Here is a 22050-nt window from a genome sequence, read left to right on the forward strand (position 1 = left end):
GTACAGTCCCAGGGCTGGAATCCTCATGTACAGTCCCATGGTAGGAATCCCCATGTACAGTCCCAGAATTAGAATTCCCACCTACAGTCACAAGGTTAGAATCCCCATGTACAGTCCCAGGCTTAGAATCCTCATGTACAGTCCCAGGGTTAGAATCCCCATGTACAGACCCAGGGTTGGAATCCTTATGTACATTCCAAGGTTTAGAATCCCCTTGTACAGTTCCAGGGTTAGAATCCTCATGTACAGTCCCAGGGTTGGAATCCTTATGTACATTCCAAGGTTTAGAATCCCCTTGTACAGTCACTGGGTTAGAATCCCCAAGTACAGTCCCTGGGTTGGAATCACCATGTGCAGTCCCAGGGTAAAAACCCAATGTCCAGTCCCAGGGTTAGAATCCCCATTTACAGTCCCAGGTTTGGAATCCCCACCCATAGTTCCAGAGCTAGAATCCCCAAGTACAGTCCCAGCATTGGAATTCCTTGTACAAACCCAGGGGTGGAATCTGCATGTACAATCCCAGGTTTGGAATGCCCATGTACTGTTCCAGAGTTTCAATCCCCATGTACAGTCCCAGGATTGGAATACCCGTGTATTGTCCCGGGGTTTAAATCCCCATGTACAGTCCCAGGGCTGGAATCGACATGTACAGTCCCAGGTTTGGAATCCCCAGGTACAGTCCCAGGGATGGAATCCCCATGTACAGTCCCAGGGTTGGAATCCCCAAGTACATTCCCAGGGTTGGATTTCCCACGTACAGTCCCAGGGTTGGAATCCCCACATACAGTCCCAGGGTTTGAATCACCAGGGACAGTCCCAGGGATGGAATCCCCATGTGGTGTCCCAGGGCTGGAATCCTCATGTACAATCCCAGGGTTGGAATTCCCACCAACAGTCTCAGGTTTAGATACCCCATGTACATTCCCAGGTTTGGAATCCCCAACCACAGTCCCAGAGCTCAAATCCCCATGTAATGTCTCAGGGTTGGATTCCCCATGTAGAGTCCCAGGGTTGGAATGCCCATGTACAGTCCCAGGTTTGGAATGCCCATGTACAGTCCCAGGGTTGGAATCCCCATGTACAGTCGCAGGGTTGGAATCACCAAGTACATTCCCAGAGTTGGAATCTCCATGTACAGTCCCAGGGCTGGAATCCTCATGTACAGTCCCAGGATTGGAAATCCCACATACAGTCCGAGAATTGGAATTCACAGCTACAGTCCCAGGGTTAGAATCCCCATGTACAGTCACAGGTTTAGAAGCCCCATATAGATTTCCAGGTTTGGAATCCCCACCCACAGTCCCAGAGCTCGAATCCCCATGTACTGTCCCAGGGTTCGAATACGCATGCAGAGTCGCAGGGTTGGAATCCCCATGTACAATCCCAGGTTTGGAATACCCATGTACTGTCCCAGGGTTTGATTCCCCATGTAAAGCCCTCGGGTTAGAAATCCCATGTAGATGTCCCAGGGCTGGAATTCCCAAGTACACTCCAGAGCTGAAATCCCCATATGCACTCCCAAGATTGGAATCCCCATGTACAGTCCCAGGGCTGGAATCCTCATGTACAGTCCCAGGGTAGGAATCCCCATGTACAGTCCCAGGGTTGGAATCCCCAAGTACATTCTTAGCGTTGGAATGCCCACGTACAGTCCCAGGGTTGGAATCCCCATGTACAGTCCCAGGGTTGGAATCCCCAGGTACAGTCCCAGGGATGGAACCTCCATGTACATTCCCAGGGTTGGAATCCCCAAGTACATTCCCAGGGTTGGAATCCCCCTGTACAGACCCAGGGTTGGAATCCTCATGTATAGTCCAGGGCTGGAATCCCCATGTGCAGTCCCAGGGCTGGAATCCTCATGTACATTCCCAGGGTTGGAATCCCCACCAACAGTCTCAGGTTTAGAATCCCCATGTACAATGCCAGGGTTGGAATCCCCACCCACATTCCCAGAGCTCAAATCCCCATGTAATGTCCCAGGTTGGATTCCCCATGTAGAGTCCCAGGGTTGGAATCCCCATGTACAATCCCAGGTTTCGAATGCCCATGTCCAGTCCCAGTTTTGGAATCCCCATGTACAGACCCAGGGTCAGAATTCCCATGTACAATTCCAGGTTTGGAATGCCCATGTACAGTCCCAGGGTTGGAATCCCCATGTACAGTCCCAGGGTTGGAATCCCCTTGTACAGACCCAGGGTTAGAATCCCCATGTACAGTCCCATGGTTGTAATCCCCATGTACAGACACAGGGTTAGAATCCCCATGTACAGTCCCAGGGTTAGAATCCTCATGGACAGTCCCAGGGTTGGAATCCCCATGTACAGCCCTAGGGTTAGTATCCCCATGTACAGTCCTAGTGTTAGAATCCCCATGTACAATCCCAGGGTATGATGCCCCATGCAGTTGTCACAATATTTGGAAGTATAGTGAATAGTGAAGAGGATAGTGACAGACTTCAAGAATACATAGACAGGCTGGTAAAATGGGTGGACACGTGGCAGATGAAATTTAACGCTTTAAAGTGTGAAGTTATCCATTTTGGTTCACAGTGCTTTGAGCATGCTCAGTGCGAATGGTGGAGACGGACTGAGACGGAACAGGTGTCTCGGGAGGCGGGAGGAGATTGTGTGCGCGGGGAAGGTATTAGACACATGGGTGGGCTAGGAAGCTCCATCAACACCTGGGTTAGGCCTCAGGCCCCGAGTAAGAGCCCACAGACCCCGCGTTTGCCTCACGGTGACAGGCCCGGGTGAGCGGGGTCACTGGCCGCCATCTTGGTCAGGGACGATCGAGACACTTGCGCATCCATCTTGGTACAGGAGAGATGAGTGGACAGGGACATCCGGAGGTTGTGAATGGCGCTATATAAATGCAAGTCTTTCTTTTCTTTCTGTTGATTAGTCTTTAGTCCCACACTCCTAATCTTTGGCCGCGGCGGGGTGGGGAAGGATGGGGTTGGGTGTGGGTAAGTTGGGGGATTGCTATTTGGGTCCGCTCTTGGGCCTGTCTAAAACAGCAATTTGTAGGCCCATGATAGGCGGGGCCCATGGGGCGGTCGCTTTGGCTGTCTCCCTCTCTTGTCCGTGTCCATGTGGCCCTGGAGAGGGAGCACGCAGTGTCCACTGGTACGCTTGATACCTTCCCAGATTGGTGGGCACCGCTGGTTAAAGAGGCGATAATCGATACTCACATTCACATTCTGATATTATTATTTGTGTTGCTGTATTGTACAGTTATTATGGTATGTTTCATACTTGTGGTGCACTAGGGCCCTTGCCTTAACTTGTTCCCATCTGGTGACACTGGGGCAACATAGTGTCACCTCTACAGGTAGTGAAAAAGGCACAATCTCAATCGGTGGACAAAAAATACATTTTCTCTTCACCAATTGCGGCTTTCAATGGTGGTATGTTTCCCCAGAATTCCTGGTGGTGGAGAATGTGCCCTATCAATGACGACAGGCCCGGCGCCCGAGTGAGCGGGGTCAATGGCCACCATCTTGGACAAGGTGGGATCGCGTTGAATGCGTGGCCATTTTGGTACAGGAACAAAGAGTGGGTGGAGCTTCAGGGTCCCAGTGACCAGGAGAGACAATCATTGACTCATTGATTTTACTCTCACTCTGCGCACAGCGGGTGTAGAACTGAACCCAGCCAGAGGAAAGGGAGGGAGAAAACTGGGAGTGGGGGAGGAAATGTTGGAGATGGTGCGATGGGTTTGGAATTCAGCACTGAGAGGAGGGAGAGTGTGTGGGACAGGGATTTACAGCTTTGGGGAAACAATAGAGGAAAGAATGTTCCATATTTCTGTCCTGTATTTACAGCGATGAGTTTTGTAGATTCCTTTTACAGGGTATTAGAACGGGAGGATTTACACAGAGGAAACTCAAACTAAACATCACATCAAGATCTGACAGAGTCACTGGATTACTCAGGACCTGAGTATCATTGGCCTTTAAATATGGAAGGTGAAATGTTTGCCTGTTCTGTCTGTGGGAAAAAATTTCAAACATCAGTGTGACTGGAAAAGCACCGAGACACACACACCTGAGTAAGAGTGTTCCAGTGCACTGACTGTGGAAAGAGCTTTAACCAGTTACACAGCCTGAAAATTGCACCATTGACAGCGGGGAGAAACTGTACACGAGTTCTGTGTGTGGACGAGGCTTCAACTGATCGTCCATCTTGGAGAGGCACAAGGACTCCCGCAACACGGAGAAACCGTGGAAATGTGGGGACTGTGGGAAGGGATTCAATTACCCATCCGAGCTGGAAACTCATCAGCGCAGTCACACTGGGGAGAAGCCATTCACCTGCCCGATGTGTGGGAAGGGATTAACTCAGTCGAATGTATATTTATACACTCAGGGATATACCTGTTTATACACTGTATGAATAGAACTGCGTTTATGTGTTCAACCATAAATGTATTTTGATGCTTTGGCAACATAAGATGTACCTTATCATGCCAATAAAGCGATTTGAATTGAATTGAATTGAATTGAGAGGCCGTTCACCTGCTCTGTGTGTGGGAAGGGATTCACTCAGTCATCCAACCTGCTGGCACATCAGCGTGTTCACACTGGGGAGAGGCCATTCACCTGCTCTCAGTGTGGGAAGGGATTCACTCGGTCATCAGCAAGTTCACAAGTGACTGCAGGGTTGGGTTCTGCTGTTATTGCTGCTGTTAATCACATCCCGTTTAATATTTTCATATTTCAAATAATAGTGTGTCGATATTTGATGTCTCCAAGATAAGAGGAGACTAATTGATGTCCAGTTACTGACTGCTCCATTTTGGGGCCTTTTCTCCTTTCTAACTCGAGATTATTCCAATTCTCATACCTTCGATTACTCTCATGGACAAGTCCTACCTCCCCATACCTTCCAGAGTGCAACTCCTAGCCTTGGTATCCAGGGAAGGTCTCGGATACACGCCCGGGATCACTAAACAGAAAACCCAATCTGTTAATCGCTTTCAGCTACTGGACTTAGCGTGTGTCCCACAGCATCTCTCTCACCTTCGATGTGTGAATAGAGCATCACGCCTGCAAACCTGCTTTCAATTTAAATTTGAATCCACTCAGCAAGTGTATTTAAAAAAATAAGTACAAGTAAACAGATCACATCAAATAAGTGGCAAAGGCTTAGAGTCAACAAGATGAACAAGTAAACAGATCATGGCCCAATACCCCAGCTCTATATTCACAGGAGAAAGTATGTTATCAAACTCCTCGAGTGGACAGAATAGAGGAAGATCCTAACTCTAAGAGCATCTAGGATCTGTTGTAAATATCTTTCAAATCCTGACTGGTCCAATCTGTCGGTGTCCTTTCAATTGAAGTGAATGAAAGCTGAGAAGGGATTGGAGAGTAGGGGTGAAAGAGGAGTTGGGATGAGGGGGTTGGAGAGTAGGGGTGAAAGAGGAGTTGGGGTGAGGGGGGTTGGAGAGCAGGGGTGAAAGTGGAGTTTGGGTGAGGGGGTTTGGAGAGTAGGGGTGAAAGAGTAGTTGGGGTGAAGTGGGGAAAGAGTTAAAGTTAAAAATTTGCTGACTGCTTGCAAAACAGTATGTGTGTGGAGAAACTCATGGCTGCTTATCAAAACAGAAAGCACCTTGACGAGGTTTTGTAATGTAATCAAAACTGACCTTTCAATCAGCAGCTACACACAGAGTTAATGAAATCAACCAAAAGCTGCATCATCCGTAAGTCAATTGGCCGGTTTGAATCATGCAGCTTATAATCCAATTAAGCAACTGCAGAAGTCGAATAAGATTGTAACAAGTCACAAGGTCGGCACGAGGCATTTGAAAGTAATAAAAGTGCTGTATACACTGTAACAAGTTGGAGAAGTCTGTTGGTGAGAGACTGGCTCCCCGCCGGTGTAATAAAGACCACTTGAATATCGATCTGAAACCTCGCGTCGAGTGTCGGTTAACACCAGGCCATATTAAAGACAGGATTGGTCGCAATGCAGATTTATGACGACCTGGTCAGGGGGGCGACCGAAGTAGATAACCAAGAGAAAGCCAAAGTAGCGGCCCTAGAGGTGCCAGTTGTGGTGGCAAAGGAAGCAGAGGTCTGTTTTAATTGTAATAAACTCGGATATAGGTATAACAAATGCACACAGCCCAGGAGAGACACCCAGAGAAAGTGCAGGAACTGCAACAAACCGGAACATGAACAGCGGGACTGTTGGGCACTAGGCGGGGAAAAGCGGGTAAAGGCCCCAAACAACAGGGAAATACCCGCAGTGAGCAGGTAACAGAAGTGGGAGATCTGAACAAGGACCAATTGATCGAAATCATAAAAAAGTCACAAAAACACTAGGTCGCATTGGCCCCCCGGAAATGGCACCGATCCCCGAATGTATCTGACTGCACTGTAAGGGGGCCAGCTGTGTGATATGTTAGTCGACACAGGGGCAGCGTTCCCTATAACCAATTTGGACCTCCCATGTACCAAAACCTCCATACTAATATAGGGAGTGGGCGAGAAACACACACGCGCCTACAAAAGAGAAACGCAATTACTAGAACTGGGAGGAATATTACTCCCTGTACAGTTATGGGTATGTGAAAATCTGGAAGGAACAATCCTAGGGGTGGACATACTCAGCGAGTTGAACCTAGTAATCGATGTACGGAATAAGGCAGTAGTGCAAAAGCGAAGGACAGACAAGAAATATGAGACTAAAACCATTGCAAATTACATGGCAAAAATCAGAAGTGTAAAACCACTAGAGAGGGACTTGTCGCGAGATGGGATATGGGGAACCTTATGTCAAGCAGTAAGGGAGGCATGGGCGACCTCCAAACAGGACTGCGGGCTGGTCATTACTGAGCCAGTCGTTGTATCAGGACCGGAGCACAAAGCCCAGAGACAATACCCAATATTACCAGCAGCAAAGGAAGCGATCAATACGATAGTAATAGACCTGGTAAAACAAGGGGTATTAAAGGAAACCACGGCCACTACCAATTCACCAATATGGCCAGTGGGAAAACCCGATGGGTCCTACAGGTTGACAATAGACTACACTGCATTAAATAGGGTCACCCCACGGGAGCACCCGATCGTGGCGAGCCCCTCGATGATATTTAATCGTTTAAAGCCAGCATTTGAGATATTCACCGTCCTGGATATAGCAAATGGATTTTGGTCCATCCCACTAGCAGAAGAGTCACAGAATAAATTTGCTTTTACTGTTGGGGAGAAACAATATACGTGGACCAGAGTCCCACAGGGATTTCACAATAGCCCAAATATATTCCACCGGGTAATGAGTAGGGCCCTGAAGGACCTCGACTTGACTAAGTACCGAAGTACACTCCTTCAGTTTGTGGATGATAGCATCGGAAGATAAAAAGGGGCATATGGGGGCCTCGCTCGCCACTCTACAAGCCCTCAAACTGGCAGGATTTAAGATAAACCCCAAGAATGCACAAGTTGCGATGTCCTGGGTCAAGTGCCTGGGACACGAGATCGATCAGCCAAGGATAAATGCTCTCCCTTAGGACTGGAAAAAGACCCTACGAACGATGCCAAGGCCACTCACCGTTAGGGGAGTCAGGAAGGTCACAGGATCGTTTAACTATTGTAGAAATTTTAAGTCCGACTTTGCAGAAAAGGCAGAGTCCAGACAAAGACTAATTAAAGGGGGGTCCCATTACATATCGACTCAGACCAAGGGACACACTTCACAGGAAAGGTTATGAAGGAGGCATGTAGTTTATTGGGAATAAGGCAGAAGTTCTGCATACCCTATCACCTGCAGAGCTCAGGAATGGTGGAATGGATGAACCGGACCATAAAGACATCTCTAGCAATGGCAATAGCCGAGACCAGACAAGGGTGGCTAGATGTCCTCCAGGGTGTCCTAATGCGGTTAAGGGCAACTCCTAGTAGAATGACCGGATTAACACCATATGAACTTATGACTGGATATGCGATGCATCTACCCGAAGGTGTGGCCTCTGGGAGTGAGGAATTAGGACCAATAAGGGACAAAATTAGGAGTTATGTACAAACATTAGACCACCAACTAAAGGGGCTCAGGAGAGAAATAAGGGAACAACAAGACATTAGAGATAGGGATAACCAGACTGGAGGAATATCAGGACTCTTGCCCATAGTGGGCGACCGAGTATTCATCCAGGTCCCACCAGAAAGGTCAAGATTCTCCCCTCAGTGGACCGGACCATTCCAAGTGATTATGACCAGTGACACTTCTGCTTGCATCGACATGAAAGGTGGGGGGGAGGGGGAAACATTGGACACAACTGAAATGACACGGGAATGGAGGAAAACCGGGCATAAAGGGCGCACTAACATCTGGTGACGACCAGACCTCTGTTTAAATTATGATAAACTTGGACCCCGGAAGATGGGTTGTCACAACTACCCTGATGACGGCACTTGTAAGCCAAAATAATGGACTGGAAGAAATGGACTGCAAGTTAAGATCCCCTAATAGCGACTCCACGGGAGGCTTCATCATGTCAAATGGTTACGAGTGTGAAAAACAAGGAAAGGGGTGCTACGGGTGTGATAGTACCTGGGTGAACTTGGATCAACGAACATGCGGGCCATGTGGAATGACAAATGCCAGCAATATGGTAAGATGTAATTGACACTGGCAGGTTTCGGGTCAAGGAGGGGGAGGATATGTCCTGAGCTGCGCGGACAAATTATTGCACACGGCACAACAACACCTCACCTGACAACAACAAGGACCACACCACAAGGATTCACCCTCGAACCAACAACACCCCCAATCACAACCACACCTGAAGAATGGAGGTGTCCGAAGTTGACGCCTGGGCCTGAGAATGGACTGGTGCTATTTCACTGAAGGAGAACTATTGTACAATAACATAAAGCACGAGGTTATACCAATCCTGATGAATTCGACAATGTTACAGTGGTCTATATATTGCGATGAATTTAGAAAAACTATGAGACTGTATGACGATATGGTAAGGAATGTGATAAATAAAGCCGCGGATGCGAACGGTGCTACCACTTTCTGAGGGCATGCTGCATTCCAGCACAGGAATAGGAGAGGGTTAGGAACAGATATCCTCACAGGGGTAAATGCGGGAACTTCAATAGTCAATGCATTAGATATCCAAGCAGGCCAGAGCAGCACAGAAAGACTAAAGGGAATAATACAACAAATATTGAAGAGGGAAACGGGCATGTCAGCCACAGGGGCAGGATTAGGGGAGCAAACAGTGGGGGAGCTACTCAAAGGAATAAAGGTTATGGAGAACCTGGCCAGCGCCATCAACCAATTAAATCTAAGGGGTGAAGAACAAACAAGGAATTTTTCTAGGTTGGCGTCGTAGTCCTGCCAGTCATGGCCGCAGATGGTGATGTTGTCTAGATAGGGGAAGGTGGCCTGCAGCGCGTTCTGGTCAACCATCCAGTCCATCTCCCTTTGGAAGACCGAGACCCCGTTGGTGACACTGAAGGGGACTTGGAGGAAGTGGTAGAGGCGACCGTCAGCCTCGAAGGCCATGTACTGGCGGTCCTCAGGCCTGATGGGGAGCTGGTGGTATGCCGACTTCAGATCAATCGTCGAGAATACCCGGTATTGTGCTATCTGGTTGACCATGTCAGATATGCGGGGAAGTGGGTATGCGTCTAATTGCGTGTATCGATTGATCGTCTGGCTGTAATCAATAACCAGGCGCTGTTTTTCGCCGGTCTTTACTACCACCACTTGGGCTCGCCATGGGCTGGTGCTGGCCTCGATAATCCCTTCCCTCAGGAGTCTTTCTACTTCTGATTTAATAAAGCTCCTATCCCCGGCACTGTACCGCCTGCGTTTAGTAGCAATTGGCTTGCAGTCTTTGGCGAGGTTAGCGAACAACGGGGGGGTTTGACCTTCAGGGTGGACAGGCTGCATACTTTGCGCGGCGCCGTGTTTAAATTCTGCTGGCTACAGACCGTAAGTGGGGGCAGGGGCCCACCATATGCCATCGTGACGCTCTCCAGATGGCACTGGAAGTCTAATCCTAGCAGTACAGGAGCGCAGAGCTGTGGCAGGACGAGGAATTTAAAATCTCTGTACTCCACGCCATTCACTGTCAGAGTCGCTACACAGTAGCCGCCGACGTCCGCCGTATGGGACTTTGAGGCCATAAAGACCTGGTGGCGTGTGTGCATAACCGATAGGGAGTAGCGTCGCACCGTGTCGTGGTGGATGAAGCTCTCTGTGCTTCCGCAGTCGAAAAGGCAATTTGTGGCATGGCCATTTACCTTTACGTTCATCATGGACCTGGCTAGTTGATGGGGCCTAGATTGGTCCAGGGTGGTGGAGGCCATCGTCGAGGTCGGTGGGTCGCTGTAGTATTCGCCCGCGCCGGGGGCCTGGTCCCGAAATGGTGTCCAAGATGGCGGCTCCTCCTCGGCTGGTGGTGCCAAAATGGCGGCCCGCATGGTTGGAGAAGCTGGATTTGTTTTCATTAGAGCAAAGGAGGTTGAGGTGTGATTTGATAGAGGTGTACAAGATTATGATGGGTTTGCATATGCTAGACGGGGAAAGGCTTTTCCCACTAGATGATGGTACAAAGACTAGCGGACACAAATTTATGGTTTTGGGCAAGAGATACAGGGGGATGTGAGGAAAGAAACTTTACGCAGCGAGTGATGAGGACCTGGAACTCGCTGCCGATGGAAGTGGTGGAAGCGGAGACACTCAATGTAGATTGGGCTAACCAAATTAGTAACAATACTGTGGAGGAGGAATTCCTGGAGTGTTTACGGGATGGTTTCCTGGACCAATATGTCGAGGAACCAAGCAGAGATCAGGCCATCTTAGACTGGGTATTATGTAATGAGAAAGGATTCATTAGCAATCTTGTTGTACGAGACCCCTTGGGTCGGAGCGATCATAATATGATCGAATTCTTCATTAAGATGGAGAATGAAGTAGTTGACTCAGAGACTAGGGTCCTGAATTTAAATAAAGGAAACTGCGATGGTCTGAGGTGCGAATTAGGTAGGATTGATTGGGGAATGCCACTCAAAGGGTTAACAGTGGATAGGCAATGGCAATCATTCAAAGACCGCATGGATGAACTACAGAATTTGTTCATCCCAGTTTGTCATAAAAATAAAACAAAAAAGGTGACTCAACCGTGGCTAACGAGGGAAATTAGGGATAGCATAAGATCCAAGGAGAGGACATATAAATTGGCAGAAAAAGCAGTAATCCAGAGTATTGGGAGCAGCTTAGGATTCAACAAAGGAGGACAAAGGGCTTAATTAAGAAAGGGAAAATAGAATATGAGAGTAAGCTTGCAGGGAACATAAAAACTGACTGTAAAAGCTTTTATAGATATGTGAAGAGAAAAAGATTGGTGAAGTCAAGCGTAGGTCCCTTGCAGTCAGAATCAGGGGAATTTATAATGGGGAACAAAGAAATGGCAGACCAATTAAATACATATTTTGGTTCTGTCTTCACAAAGGAGGACACAAATAACCTCCCAGAAATGTCGGGGAACATCGGGTCCGATGAAAGGGAGGAACTGAAAGAAATCAGTATTTGTAGGGAAATGGTGTTAGGGAAATTGATGGGATTGAAAGCCGATAAATCCCAAGGGACTGATAATCTACATCCTAGGATACTTAAGGAAGTGGCCCTAGAAACAGTAGATGCATTGCTGATCATCTTCCAACATTCGATGGAATCTGGAACAGTACCCATGGATTGGAGGGTAGCTAATGTTACCCCACTATTCAAAAAAGGTGGTAGAGAGAAAACGGGAAATACAGACTGGTAAGCCTGACATCGGTAGTGGGGAAAATGCTAGAGTCCATTATAAATGATGTAATAGCAGAGCACTTGGAAAACAGTGACAGGATCGGACAAAGTCAACATGGATTTACAAAAGGTAAATCGTGCTTGACTAATCTACTGGAATTTTTTGAGGATGTAACTAGTAAAATATATAAGGGAGAACCAGTGGCTGTGGTGTATTTGGACTTTCAGAAGGCTTTCGATAAGGTCCCACGTAAGAGATTAGCATGTAAAGTTAAGGCACATGGGATTGGGGGCAAGGTATTGATTTGGATAGAGAAATGGTTGGCAGATAGAAAGCAAAGAGTTGGAATAAATGGGTCTTTTTCCACGTGGCAGGCAGTGACTAGTGGGGTACCACAGGGATTGGTCCTTAGACCCCAGCTATTCACAATATACACGAATGATCTAGACAAGGGAACTAGATGTAATATCTCCAAATTTGCAGATGACACAAAGCTGGGTGGAGGATGCCAAAAAACTACAGGATGATTGGACAGGTTGGGTGATTGGGCAGAAGCATGGCAGATGCAATATAACATGGATAAATGTGAGGTTATCCACTTTGGTGTCAAAAACAGGAAGGCAGATTATTATCTGAATGGCAATAGATTGGGAGAAGGGGGAAGTGCAACGAGACCTGGGTGTGCTTGTGCATCAGTCGCTGAAGGTAAGCATGCAGGTGCAGCAGGCGGTTAAGAAGGCAAATGGTATGTTGGCCTTCATAGCGAGAGGGTCTGAGTACAGGTACAAGGATGTCTTGCTACAGTTGTACAGGGCCTTGGTGAGAGCACATCTTGAGTATTGTGTGCAGTTTTGGCCGCCTCATCTGAGGAAGGATATTCTTGCCATGGAAGGAGTTCAGCGAAGATTCACCAGGCTGATACCTGGGATGGCAGGAATGATGTATGAGGAGAGATTGGGTCAATTGGGCTTGTACTCGCTGGAGTTTAGAAGAATGAGAGGGGATCTCATTGAAACTTATAAAATTCTGGCAGGACTGGACAGACTAGATGCAGGGAGGATGTTCCCGATGGTCGGGGAATCCAGAACCAGGGGTCACAGTCTAAGGATAAGGGGTAACCCTTTTAGGACAGAAATGAGGAGGAATTTCTTCACCCAGAGAGTGGTGAACCTGTGGAATTCTCTACCACAGAAGGCAGTAGAGGCCAATTCATTAAATATATTCAAGAAGGAGTTGGATATACTTCTTAAGGCTTAAGGGATATGGGGAGAAGGCAGGGTCAGGGTACTGAACTTGGATGATCAGCCATGATCTCATTGAATGGCGGAGCGGGCTCGAGGGGCCGAATGGCCTACTCCTGCTCCTATCTTCTATGTTTCTATGTAACACCATCACCTCCCAGTTCCCCTCCAAGCCACACACTATCCTGACTTGGGCATATATCGCCATTCCTAAATCATCGCTGGGTGAAAATCCTTGAACTCCTCACCTTGGCCCTCAGCTAACAGCATTCTGAGATCACCAAAACTCGGTGTTGCCCCGGGCCCGGCAGCTCTGACTCCATTTCCGCCAGCTCCAGTGTGATCCCACCACCAAACGCATCTTCCCCTCCCCTCCCCTTTCAGCATTTCAAAGGGTCCACTCCCTCCGCAGCACCCTGGTCCACTCCTCAATCACCCGCAACAGCCCCTCCCCTCCCCTCTGTTAATTCCCGTGCAAGCGCAGGAGATGCAACACCTGCCATTTTACCTCCTCCATTTTCACTGCCCAGGGCCCCAAACACTCCTTCCAAATGAAACAGTGATTTACATGTATTTCTTGCAATTTAGTAAACTGTATTCGCTGCTCACAATGCGATCTCCTCTACACGGGGGAGACCAAACGCAGATTGGGTGATCGCTTTGCGGAACACTTCTATTCAGTCCGTAAGTGTGGCCCCGAGCTTCCGGTTGCTTGTCACTTTAACTCTCCGCTCCACTCTCACTCTGACCTCTCCGTCCTCGGCCTCTTACACTGTTCCAAAGAAGCTCAACATAAGTTCGAGGAACAGCACCTCATCTTTTGTTTCGGCACATTACAGCCTTCTGGACTCAACATTGAGTTCAACAGTTTCAGACTATAACCCCTGCCCCTATTTTTTCAGGCAGCAGGTGTTGATGATTCTGCCATCCCCATTTGTAACATTTAACCAATCCTGCCTTCCACCCAATCACAGACCATCCCTTTTATTCTTTCCTCCCCTCCGCCTTCCCCTGCCTCTGCACCTGCTTAAAATCTGTCACATCTCTAACTTCTTCCAGTTCTGACGAAGGGTCACAGACCTGAAATGTTAACGCTGTTTCTCTCTCCATGGATGCTGCCTGGTCTACTGAGTATTTCCAGCATTTTCTGTCGTTATTTCAGATTTCCAGCATCTGCTGTATTTTGCTATTGTACAGTGTATTGAATATTTGATTTCTCCGTGATAAGAGGAGACACATTGATGTTCTGTTACCAACTGTTCCATTTTGGGCCATTTCTTACTCTAGATTATAACGATTCTCACTTAGTTCACTTTTTACCACATCTAACCCCAAGCTTGTTCCGTTTGAGTACATGGCTTGTGGGTGTTATAGACTGAACTGCAGTGTCCACCCCTTTATAGAACTATCCTGCATAAGATTTGAAATCCGTTATTTTTTGTATCATTTAACCCTTTTTGGATCCGATTTAGTAAAAACTCCTTCACACATATTGCATGTGATCGCCTTTGAAATGTTCTGATCTTTGTAATTGTCATTGCTGATTTTGATGGTCTCTTTGATTTAATCTCTTGTTACTAACGTACCTTGTACTAATTCTTTATTCGAGATAATTGTTTCAAATACTTCCTTTATCAGGTCTTTAGCTCTTCCATTGAACCCTGTCAGTAATCCTTGGTTAGGGTTTAGGGGCTGGGGTTCGGGTTAGAATGTTAGGCTTATGAGACAGTGATTAGGGATAGAAACCACTATTGACAATGCCAGTGTCACTAGACATGTTCTCTTTCATTTCATGGTGCTTTAACATCACGCAGATTGGTCAGAAAACAGCCTCATGAATTGTTCATTCAAGGAACTATCTTTCTGGCCCGAGCCTTATTTCCTCCATTTCACATCTCTACATTTGCCACGAAAAATACATCAGGGTCATTAGACTTTGGACAGGAAAGGTGGATCCAGGTGTTGTTCTGGTTCCATCCAATCATCAGCCTGCCTGAAAAGGGCTTCTGACAATAACCTGTCACCAGGTCCCACCAGTCGCCATCTGATTCCACCATCATATCTGTAGCAGGTGGCGTGTGGCGTGTGTGCCCAGTCAGCTTCACCTCTGACTGTCCCTTGAGTGGTTCGAATCGCTCCCAAACCCCTGAGTTCTAGACACCAGACTTAGGTACAGGCGGCGATGCAGAAAATCGAGTAGACAAGTTGTTTGGTATAAGAAAACCAAGATTTTATTAAAACAGAATACAACAATCTTATGGAAAATTACTGGTATGAAATACAGGCATGTACAATAATTATACTTATATGGGAATGGGGAACACACGGCACATCGAGGGAAAAACAAGTACATTAACAATCCCCTTATCCGTATCCCACCCCCTATACCTAACTAGATTAAGCTATGAGGGGGCAGGAATTCATGCTCACCAATCCAAAGCCTGTTGCTTTAATGGTTGTGAGTTTTGAGGATCGCTCCTGCTGTCCTTTGGGGTACCCCGTCACCACGTGGTTTCAGGGCGCGGTGCTGAAGTTGTTGCTGTGACACACCCTCCCTCTCCTCAGCTACCGTCATCGTCTTGTCGCGATGGGTTTTCTTCTGCTCCCTCGGGCGGTCGTTGGCGGTAATATTGCGGCTGGGGGTCGGTTGGCGGTCTTCACCGCTTATGCGATTTTACTACCCATCCTTTGAACGCCAGTATATTCATTGTGGCGTGGACACCCGCGTCTAACGTCAGCTTATTCGCAGTGCTCAAATGCCAACTTATTCTCACTGTCCATACAATTTCTTCCCCAAACGCCAGCTTATAACTAGGCATTTGGTTTTTACCAATGCGTCTTTCGCTGCCCTTCTTTGCTTTTATCGGTTACCTTCTTCTTCGTCTCATCTCGTCTCACCCCTTTGTGGCCTGTGTGACCAGTGTGGTATTGAACTCGGGTCTCGTTCTCCTCCCGCATTTGGCCCCGGTGTAATGGGCGTCCTTGGTTGCTGAGCGGTGCGGGGAGCGAGAAGAGTGCCCGCCACGAAGCCAGGGCGCGAGTACGAGTGGCAGCAGCCCAAGGCCACCGGCAAGAGTCAAAGTCAAGAGCAAGAGTAAGAGAGTGATTGCTACTGATGGGCCTCCAATTATACCCATTTCTCCAACTAACTCCATATCTGCGCGCCAAATCAGGTCAGTCCATTTTTTAACTTTTGGCAGGCTGTTTTAAATGATTACAACCATTTATTTTAACTACTTTAGGAGGGGTTATGTCCGGGTCTAATGGCCCCGATGTCCTGGTTGCTTTGTCATGGATAAGACTTGATTGTCCCCATCCTACCTTGATGGCTACTGTGAGCTGTTATCGATTAAACATGCAGAGAGCTAATGGCCACAGTTATGGGCCCATTCTAATTTGATTCGATTCTAGTCAAATAAATGTGTATTCTGTGTTTACTTTGTCTGGCTGGGCTCCAAAGAGTCTCTGGTCACAGATTCCTGCATTTTAATGTTTCGTCTCCGGGCCTGCTTGTTGGCAGAGCCTTGCTTTTAAAAATCCTGTCAATGTTGGTCACGAGGTTTACAGAAGCCATTTTGGGCACCCTGTTTTCAATAACTTGTCCAAAACAGGATCCCTTGATCCGTAATTTGGGGAGGGCAGGAATTTTGAGAACCCTGCACCTTACATATCTTCATCCATTACCTGCCATTCACCCTCACTGGACAGATTTCATCTCCGTGACCATTCCCCATACTGAGGCTTTCTGATTCACATTTTATAGACTCAGTGTTCATGCTCCCTGGATTTGGTGTCTCAGTGTAAGTGGTCCCTGGATTTGGCCTCTCAGAGTAAGTGGTCCCGGATTTGGTGTCACAGTGTAAGTGGTAGTTGGATTTGGTGCCTCAATGTAAGTTGTCGCGGAATCTGGTGTCTCGATGTAAGTGGTCCCTTCACAAAGTGGGTACCCCAGGCCCCGCCCCCACGCAGCGGGGCTGCTCCAGGCGCCGCACCCACACAGAGCGGGTTCCCCAGGCCCCGCCCCCACACAGAGCGGGTTCCCGAGGCCCTGCCCCCACACAGAGCGGGTTGCCGAGGCCCTGCCCCCACACAGAGCGGGTTCTCCAGGCCCTGCCTCCACACAGCGGGTTTCCCAGGCCCCGCCCCCACACAGAGCGGGCTCTCCAGGCCCCGCCCACACACAAAGCGGGTTCCCCAGGCCCCGCCCCCACACAGAGTGGGTTCCTCAGGCCCCGACTCCAAACAGGGCAGTTTCCCCAGGCCTCGCCCCCACACGGAGCGGGTTCCCCAGACACCGCCCCCACACCGAGCTGGTTCCCCAGGCCCGGCCCCCACACAGAGCGTGTTCCCCAGGCCCCGCCCCCACACAGAGCGGGCTCCCCAGGCACTGCCCACACACGGAGCGGGTTCCTCAGGCCCCGCCCCCACACAGAGCGGGTTCCCCAGGCCCCGCCCCACACACAGGGGGTTCCTCAGGCCCTGCCCCCACAGAGAGCGAGTTTCCCAGGCCCTGCCCCCACACAGAGCGGGTTCCCCAGGCCCCGCCCCCACACAGCAGGTTCCCCGGGCCCCGCCCCCACACAGAGCAGGTTCCCCAGGCCCCGCCACCACACAGAGCGGGTTCTCCAGGCCCCGCCCCCACACAGAGTGGGTTCCCCAGGCCCCGCCGCCACACAGATTGGGTTCCCCAGGCCTCGCCCCCACACAGAGCAGGTTCCCCAGGCCCTGCCCCCACACCGAGGGGGTTCCCCAGGCCCCGCCCCCACACAGAGCGGGTTCCCCAGCCCCGCCCCTCACTGAAGGGGTTCCCTAGGCCACACCCCCACACAGAGGGGGGTTCCTCAGACCCCGCCTCCACACAGAGGGGGTTTCCCTAGACCCCTCCTCCACACAGAGGGTGGTTCCTCAGGCCCCGTCCTCTCTAAGGGCGGTTTGCCCAGTCCCCGCCCCCACACAGAGCGGGTTCCCCAGGCCCCGACCCCACACAGAGCGGGTTCCCCAGGCCACACCCCACACAGAAGGGGTTCCACAGGGCCCGCCCCCACACAGGGCGGGTTCCCGCTGTGTCAGGTTATAAAGAGACCGTGCGCTGTTCCTCCTCTCACTGCCTGGGGGAATGGGCTAGATATTTAAAGGGACAGGTACTCCCCTTTCTCTGTCTATTTATAGTTAAAGGGACAGTCTCGTTTATCTTTGGAGTGTCGCTGGACTTCACTAACAGAGCTCCCATTAACAGTCGCTCCCTTCTGCGATGTGCAGTGATTGTAAACCTGTGTTTCAGTGACTTGAGCCTTTCTAAAATGTCTCACTATTTTTGACGATCCATTTGACTTGCTTGTTTAATGTTGAAAGTCTTCAGGATTTTGCAGTGTGACAAAGGTTTTGTTTAAAGGTGGAGTGATATTTCTTTCTAAATATTCTGTTCTCACCCTCTCCTTTCCACTTTAAAACACTCTGCACTACTGACTAGGAAGGTATCAAGTTCAATCCTTGGTCTGGGCTGTTAGCTGATCTCTGACAAAGCAACAGTTCAGGGGCTATAATTATCCTCAGCACCACTGGGCTAACTAAGAGTAAGAATCAGCCACTGCCTCTGTTCTTGATGGAGAGCCAGTGACATCAACTGGGAAGTGTATGGATGTCAATTGAGGGCAGGATTGGACTGCTGTCACTGCTGACACTCACTGAGTCGGCTGATGGTGAGGCTCTAGAATCATAGAATCATAGACTCGTTAGAGCACAGCAGGAGACCCATCGAGCCCATGCCGGCTCTCTGCAAGAGCATTTCAGCTAGTCCCACTCCCCCACCCTTTCCTCGTAGCCCTGCCAACATTTTTCCTTCAGGTACTTATCCAATTCCCTTTTGAAAGCCACAGTTGAATCTGCCTCCACCACCCTTTGAGGCAGTGAATTCCAGATCCTAACCACTCGCTGCATAAAAAAGTTTTTCCTCCTGTCACCTTTGGTTCATCTGCCAATCACCTTAAATCTGTGTCCTCTGGTTCTCAACCCTTCCGCCAATGGGAACATCTTCTCTCTATCTACTCTGCCTAGACCCCTCATGATGTTGAACACCTCTATCAAATCTCCTCTCAACCTTCTCTGCTCCAAGGAGAACAACCCCAGCTTCTCTAGTCTATCCACGTAACTGAAGTCACTCGTCCCTGGAACCATTTTTTCTGCAACAAATCTTTTCCACACTATCTCGAAGGCCTTCATATCCTTCCTAAAGTGCGGTGCCCAGAATTGGACACAATACTCCAGTTGAGGTCATAAGAACATAAGAAATAAGAGTAGGTCACACTGTCCCCCGAGCCTGCTCCGCCATTCAATAACATCATGGCTGATCATCGACCTCAACTCCACTTTCCCGCCGGATTTCCATATCCCTTGATTCCCCATGAGTCCAAAAATCTATCTATCTCAGCCTTGAATATACTCAAAGATTCAGCATTCACAGCCCTCTGGTGCAGAGAATTCCAAAGATTCACAACCCTCTGAGTGAAGAAATTCCTTCTGATCTCGGTCTTAAATGGCCTAACCCTTATCCTGAGACTATGCCCCCTAGTTCTAGACACTCCAGCCAGGGGAAACAACCTCTCAGCATCTACCCTGTCAATCCCCCTCAGAATCTTGTATGTTTCAATGAGATCACCTCTCATTCTTCTAAACTCCAGAGAGGTCGGACCAGTGTTTTATAAAAGTTCATCATAACTTCCTTGCTTTTGTATTCTATGCCTCTGTTTATGAAGCCCAGGATCCTGTATGCTTTTTTAACCACTTTCTCAACCTGCCTTGCCACCTTCAACGATTTGTACACATAAACCCCCAGGTCTCTCTGTTCAGGCACCCCCTATAGAATTGTACCCTTTACTTTATATTGCCTCTCCTCGTTCTTCCTACCAAAATGTAAAGGTTAACTAATTACACCCAGCCAGATTCAGTTCCTTCTGGAGAGAAGGGGAGACACAAAATCCCAGATGATGTAATGAATGTTGTTTCTACAGTAAGGATGAAGGGAGAGTGTGTAGATTGGAGAATTTACAGCTTAGGCGGGACATGGGGGAAAAGGATGTTTTTTAGAAACTAGATGTGTCTGTTCTGAAGTTCTATCCTGTTGTAAACACCATATGAGGGTATTAGAAGAGGAGGATCTGCAGATAAAAACTGAATCCAAACATTGCATCAAGATCTGACAGATTCATCAGCTTATCAGGACGTGAATATCATCGGCCCTTTGGATATAGAAGGAAATAGCACCAATCACACTGGGGAGAAACAGGACACATGTTCTGTGCCTTGATCCACTTTTAACAAATCGTCTAGTCTGTGAGTCTCATGCGCGCAACTGAATGAACAGTGTAAATGTGGGGAATGTGGGAATGGATTCAGTTGCCCGTCTGAGGTGCAAACTCATCGAACAGTCACACCGGGGAGAGGCCCGCTCACCAGCTGATTGTGGATAGTGAGTCACTCACTTATGTCATCTATTCCCACCCTAACATATTTGTAAGGGGGGGAATCCATTCACTGCTCTGTATATGGAAAGTGATTCAATTGATCATCCCATTTACTGACACACCAACACAGTCACACCGGAGACAGACCGTTTAGATACGTCACGTGTGGGAAGGGGTTGACCCCATTGTGCCAACTGTTGACAGTCCAGAGTGTCCACATTGAGAACAGTTGCTGTAAATACTCTGACTGTGAGAAAGGCTTTCAAAGTTCAAAGCAGCTGATGCACGATCAGCCCATTGATACTGGAGAGAGGCTGTTTCAATATCCTGTGTGTGTTAAGAAATTCACCCCATCTGCAGAAACGCCATGTGAGTTCACATGTGACTGCAGTCGTTTAGAATCTGTTATTAATCACATCCAGGAGTGAACCATGGCAGAGTGCCCCGGGCACCTGGGTTTCAGTGTGAGTTATTGATGAATTTTCTCTCAATGGGGTCACAGAAAATCATCTATCTATATATCTATATATATATAAAGACCTCTTCTGTCTGTCTGTCCCGATGTCTGTCTGTCTGTCCATGTTCTATACATTTGAAAGTTATAGAGCGTACCGACGCGCGTGTCACTCTCCCCACCAGTCTCTCTCTCTCTCTCTCCTCACTCTCTCCCTCTCCCTCCAACTCTCTCCCTCTCCTCCCAAGTCTCTCTCTCTCCCATCTCTCTCTCTCCCTCAGTCTCTCTCTCTCTCTCCCCCCCACCCCCCGGTCTCTCTCTCTCACCTCGTCGCTCTCTCGCTCTCTCTCTCTATCTCCTCAGTCTCTCTCCTCTCCCCAGTCTCTCTCTCCCTTCGCCCATCTCTGTCTCTCTCCCCAGTCTCTCTCCTCTCTCCCCAGTCTCTCTCCCCCAGTCTCTCTCTCTCTCTCACCCTCAGTCGCTCTCTCCCTCTCTCCCCATTCTCTCTCTCTTTCCCCAGTCTCTCTCCTCTATCTCCCCCCTCTCTCTACTCTCTCTCTTTCTCTCCCCCATCTCTCTCTCTCCCCCCCCAGTCTCCCTCTCTCCCCCGTCAGTCGCTCTCTCTCTCCCCCTCAGTCTCTCTCTCTCTATCTCCCCAGTCTCTCCCTCTCTCTCCACATCTCTCTCACCCCTCAGTCGCTCTCTCTCTCCCCCTCAGTCTCACTCTCTCTCCCCCTCAGTCTCTCTCTCTCTTTCTATCTATCTATCTCCCCATTCTCTCTCTCTCCCCAGTCTCTCTCCTCTCTCTCCCAGCCAATCTCTCGCTCTCACACTCCCAATATCTCTCTCACACTCCCAATCTCTCTCTCTCTCACTCCCAATCTCTCTCTCTCACTCACACTCCCAATCTCTCTCTCTCTCACAGTCCCAAACTCTCTCTCTCGCACAGTCCCAATCTCTCTCTCGCACAGTCCCAATCTCTCTCTCTCTCACACTCCCAATCGCTCTCTCTCACGCTCCCAATCTCTCTCTCTCTCACACTCCCAATCTCTCTCTCACACTCCCAGTCTCTCTCTCTCACACACTCCCAATCTCTCTCTCTCACACTCCCAATCTCTCTCTC

Source organism: Somniosus microcephalus, chromosome 4 (assembly GCF_052327205.1).
Source record: "Somniosus microcephalus isolate GS21.2 chromosome 4, FLI_Smic_1.0, whole genome shotgun sequence".
NCBI classification, from domain to species: domain Eukaryota; kingdom Metazoa; phylum Chordata; class Chondrichthyes; order Squaliformes; family Somniosidae; genus Somniosus; species Somniosus microcephalus.